The following is a 6,000-nucleotide window of genomic DNA, read 5'->3' on the forward strand; positions in this document are numbered from 1 at the left end:
CAAAGTCACTCCACCATAATACTCAATGCAGACCTGTAGGTTCTAGATTCAGGCCTGCGGGTATACTACAAGAGAATATTTCATTTCACCATCAGGTCATGTAGCTGTGTTATCACACAGGTAGAACCCTGAAGAGCCTTACACCAGACTTGGACTAGAAAGAGTGAAAAGGACACTTTTCACTCAGCTAAACACAATCCTTTCAGAATGTCTCTACTTTAAGTCTTTTCAGAAAATACAAAGGTTGATGCCATGGAAGGGACTGGAAGATGATAGCAGGGATAGGGCCCCAAGCACCACTGGGGTGCCCCAGTAATTTCCAACTCCACAGGGCACAAGCAGCACTGCATTCCCTAGGTCCCAGAGAGCCAAATATTGCCAGGAGGGATCCCTGTGCCCACTGAGCACTACTTGAGGGGAACCCCTAGCAGAAAAAACATAAAAGCCATGAAGAAAGTTCATTGGTATGTGGAGTAAGAGGAAGCATGAGCAAGCATGGAAAGACCAAATTCTTACTCCTAATTTCAAAGAATTTTAAGTAGTCATCTTTTATTAGCTATATTTATAATTCAGGACTGGAGCAATAGCACAGCAGGTAGCGTGTTTACCTTGCATGTAGCCAACCCGGGTTTGATTCCTCCATCCCTCTCAGAGAGCCTGGCAAGCTACCGAGACTATCTCGCCCACACGGCAGAGCCTGGCAAGCTACCCATGGCATATCCAATATGCCAAAAACAGTAACAACAAGTCTCACAATGGAGATGTTACTGGTGCCCGCTCGAGCAAGTCAATGAACAACAGGACGACAGTGACAGTGACAGTGACATTTATAATTCAACTTTAAATTACCCTCCTCCACCCTACAAATCAACTGCATTTCATCCTCAAAGTGCAAAATGTTCAGTTCCAGTGTATCTTAGAAGAACTTTTGTATAAGCTCCTCATTTTCTTCTCTGAGTTTAGATCTAGACGAGTTAAAAGGAGACTGGCACTTGACCTCTTAAGTAAACAAATCATTCCCCAATCCAAAAAGAAATTCAAGGTATACAGTAGATTGGTGAGCTTTCAATTATCAAGTCAAAGCATTTTCACACTATATAAATGTAGTACTTTAAACTTTTCCATTTTTTTCACTGTTTCATTTTTAAGATAATTATTACTAATATAAAGAACTTGAAGAAAAGATGGGTTAAAGGGGACAACTGTATGATAAAAGACAGAATTGGACATTTAATGGTATACTTTACCTAGAAAGTAGTACACCAATCTTTAATGCTATATATATGAAACTCATGTCATGTTTTCGTGCAATATTGATTCAATTAAAAGGAACTACATAAATATTTTAAAATAAATATTTAAAAGAAATACAACTTATGTTATGACACTTAGTAAATAGTATACAGATGTTGATCAACAATATTAACAAATTTAAGATTTTATCTCTTCTTAAAATTGTTTTCCTTCCCTAGATATGCAGGAAATGTTCATTATTAGCCTACCAATCATTTTCATGGTTAACACTAAAACTTCTTCATTAATATTAACACTAAAACAGACTAAAAGATAGCACAGGACCTAAGGCACCTGTCTTAGATGTGACTGAAGTGGCCAACCTTAATTTAATTCCTCTTACTGCCTACAGGACACCAAGTATCAATAAGGGTCATTCCTGAGCAAATCTTCATGAACTTCATGAACTTTTCTGCACCAAAATTCAAGGCAAGAAAATAAAATAAAATACTTATTAGCTTCTCTTCTCACCTAGAAAAGTCTAAACAATGTTTTCTCTAAAAAAACAAAAGCAAACCAAAAAAAAACCCTACAAAGAAGTTCAACCCATTTGTGCTTCTAACCTCAAAAATGTCTTGCTTAGAACAATTAAGTTTTTGAGGCATTTGGTCTACAAGAATGTTTAAATATCGCAACATGGGACTAAGTGGTTTGTAAGAATCATAGAAACATAACTTGGAAAGTAATCTTCAAAGTTCAGTTACTCATTTCCAAGTTCAAAGCTTGGGCACTACTCCTTGTGCTGTGTTTGGAGGCTACTCCTGTCAGTGCTTAGGGAACCGTGAGGTGCCTGGGATTGAACCCAGGCCTTCCTCATGCAGAGCATGCATTCAGACTATTGCACTCTCTCCAGCCCAATAGATTTTTTTTAAGACTCTGTTTATTAAGATAAAATGCGATTATGTAACATGATTAAACAAAAGTGAGTTGGTCATCAGAACAGTTAATTGAAAAAACTGGAAACAGTTAAGTCAACAAAACATAATGAATACTGGCTAATAATCTACAAGAAGTAGTGATAAAACACATGACTCTTTCCTCAACTATGCTGTGTTCAATATTTGTTAATCTTATCCTGATTTCTCATTAGAATCACCTGGGGAACTTTAACATTCCTACCAGTGCTTGAACTCTGCTCCTCCCCAGAGCTTCTTACACAGTTGATCCTTTGAATTGGGTACCAATTAAGATGCAGAAGACCTCACTAAGTCAACATATAACCTAATAATGAAAGGAAGAGTTTAGTGACAGAGTAAATGCCAGGTTCTGTGTCAATTGAATTAGGTGCCAAATTCTATAATAAGCAAGTTTCCAGAGAACTGTGACGCAGTTCTTGTCATTAACGATGAAGGGATTTACAGGTGCTAGAGAGATAGTACAGTGGGTAGAGTGTTTGCTTTGCATGCGACCAACCCAGGTTCGATCATCAGCATCTGATATGGTCCCCTCAAGCATCGCCAGGAGTAATTCTTGGAGTAACTCCTGAGCATTGCCAGGTATGGCCCAAAAAACTAAAGAGAGAAATAAAGAGACAGAGACAGACAGAGACAGAGATTTACAGAAGTAAACAATCACCCAAAAGCTAATGCAATCTTAAGGTGTAGTCAAAACTTTTTTGAGGGCTGGAGAGATAGCACAGCGGGTAGGGCGTTTGCCTTGCACGCGGCCGACCCGGGTTCAAATCCCAGCATCCCATATGGTCCCCTGAGCATGGCCAGGGGTAATTCCTGAGTGCAAAGCCAGGAGTAACCCCTGTGCATCGCCGGGTGTGACCCAAAAAGAAAAAAAAAAAACTTTTTTGTCTACTTCAAACAACTGATAGAGTTTTATATTTGACTTTAGAGCAAGTCAGTTTAAGAAGTTATAGGGAAGGAAAAGTGCTAGAAAATAAAGGGAATTCGGAGTGATTGTCCTAGAGATTAGCCTATGCAGTGAACCCAGTTTGATATTTTAAATACAAATATAAGGAGCATTATTGTATGAAACAAGAGACACATTGGCCCGAGAATAAGTGGATAATAAAGCAAGAGAAAATCAATTTGGCTAAATTGATGGAAAAACTGTTTAATGATCAAAACTATCCAAAGATGGAAAAGGCCATTTGGGGAGGTTGTGAGTTACCCTCATTTGAAATCTAAACACAGACTGGCTATGTCATCAGTGATAATTCTGGAGCAAGAATCAGATGGAAAAAGTTTTAAAATTCTACTCTAGGATTCAGGAATAGACTTAAGCTAACTTTCTCCCAGCACTGGAGATGTTTGTATCAGTCAGGGAGTCCTATTTATATTTAAAAAAACTCTTAGATACACTTTAGGATTATTGGTACAGAATGATGTCACCATCTGCAACATATCTAGAAGGTACCTGTTACAACTATAGCAGTAATGATGTGACCTTGAGTCACAGCAAGCTTAACAATCAAAGAGCACTTGAAACTCAGAAAAATTAGAGCTGTCAAGACAAAGAAGTCATCAACTGAAGACTGAAATAACCTGTCTAGGTATAAGATTCTGAGTACTGTACTTTGCACAATTTTCTCAAAGAACGTCTCTAGCTAGCCAACCCAGAGTACTCTTACAAAGATATATACACGTTCTTACAAACTACAGCCTTAACTCCATGCTCACATTTGTGCAATACAGACACTTTTGCACATATAGATATCCCATAATCAGCTCCAACGAAGTTTTTAAAGTGTTTTCAAATTTGATCTGAATGCCTAAATCGCTTTTCGTTTTTAAGGAACTGCATCGAAAGTCAAATATAAACTGTGACAGCAATCTGACCACTGATTTCATAATAGTGAGCATAAATTTGAGAATGAATTTTTAACATGAACAATTTGATTAATTTCACTACGAAATGTAAAATATGATAGTTCCCAATTTTTAATATGATTCACAGAACCAAACTATTTAGTGTAGCAAAGAAAATTACAAAACAAGATTAAAAACCACTTTGAGACCGTTAGGATTGGTGGTTTTCCCGTTAACTTCTCAACTATTACTGATCTTGCCCAATTTAATCCACATGGTTGATTTATGAATTACTTTCATAATCCATTTGCCAACAAAGGAAACTGCATTATAGTTTTCTCTCCACAGGAAGTCCCTTTTCTTCCAACTCCATCTTTCATTTCCCATTCTTGCTTAAATTTATTCCACTATTGTCGGGCTTATAGGTTATTTGAAACCAAAGCTTCAAATTCTAACATTAAAATTCACTTAACTCTCTAATTCCAGTTCACATTGCCTAGAAAATTTTCGGTTCTATAATAATGCAATATGTATAGTAAAATAAAACCAATCCTAAATTTGTGAGTTTACTTCACAAAGTAGATGAAATGGAACTAGTTTATGTGGATGTTGATATTATCTCAAGCCTCAAACAGGTAAATAACAAACACTTGAGTTTAATCAGATTTTAATGACCTTAATGTGAAGCCTAGAGCAGGTAAATAACAAACACTTGAGTTTAACCAGATTCTAATAACCTTAATGTCATTTTAAACCACTTAAGAACAAGAATACAGTCCACAACAAAAGATTAAAACAGACCAAACACACAAAGAAAATAAGGAAAAGTAAAAATTCAGGGTTAAAGAATAATGCTATTTAAATAAGTCAGATGTCAAAAAAGATCAATTACTCTTTTAGACCCCTGAATCCAGAAAGCTCATTTGAGAGGTGTTCAAACATCACATTCTCCTCTACAGATAAATTATTGACCAGGGAAAAATAAAACCACTGTCATGCAGCAGAAAGAATAATATACACACATAATAACAGTACATAAAACAATGCATCGTCAATGCTTCCTTAAAAACCACCGTTACTATGGTAATGCCCTGACACAGAAAACACACAACCAAAAACCAGAAACCCAGAACAAATACAAGCTACTGGCACATTCCAGGACTAATTCCAACTACTCCAACAGCTTGTTATCATCCATACACTTCAGCCAGTTCGGGAATTGCTCTGGTTATCAGCCTCTGGACAAGGAACACAGGAGCACACAGGCAGTGCAACAAACTTCCCCTAAAGGAAGGAGAGGGGAGGCCACCTTGCCAATCTATCTGGGGATTAAAGTAGGGCTGGACCATGGCCCAACATGTTGTCATCTCAAAGATTCTCCCAAAGAAATAGATAGACTTCTACCTTTCCAAAGATTTTACTTAAAAATCAAAAAGATGGAAAAAGATGGACTCAAAACAGGTCACAAACTGAATCTGGGATTTTCTATACTTTCTCTATTTTTTATCACAACTTGATACAACAGGTCTCCTTCCCTACCCACCTTCATTTTGCTCACTTTCTATTTGCTACCCTCTAACTTCCAAACCCCAACTTTAGAAAATTCAGAGGATCCATAAGTATATAGTACAGGGGGTTAGAAGCTTGAATTGCATGTGGTTGACTCAGGTTCATTCCCGGCACTGGTATGTCCCCTAAGCACCATCAGGAGTGATCCCTGAGCACAGAGCCAGGAGTAAGCCCTGACCTAGTGTAGCACAAAAGGAAAAAGAAAGGAAGAGAGATAGTACAGGGGTTAAGGCATATTCCTTACATATTACCAACCCTGGTTCCATCCCCACCACACTGCAGAGTCCCCAAAGCATGTGGACCTCATCTGGTCCAGCCCTGGCGGTCCCTAAGCACAAGTGGGGTGGCCCAGGTAATCCAGGGCACCACAAGGCCAAAA

The sequence above is a fragment of the Sorex araneus genome, chromosome 3 (genome assembly GCF_027595985.1).
Source record: "Sorex araneus isolate mSorAra2 chromosome 3, mSorAra2.pri, whole genome shotgun sequence".
NCBI lineage: Eukaryota > Metazoa > Chordata > Mammalia > Eulipotyphla > Soricidae > Sorex > Sorex araneus.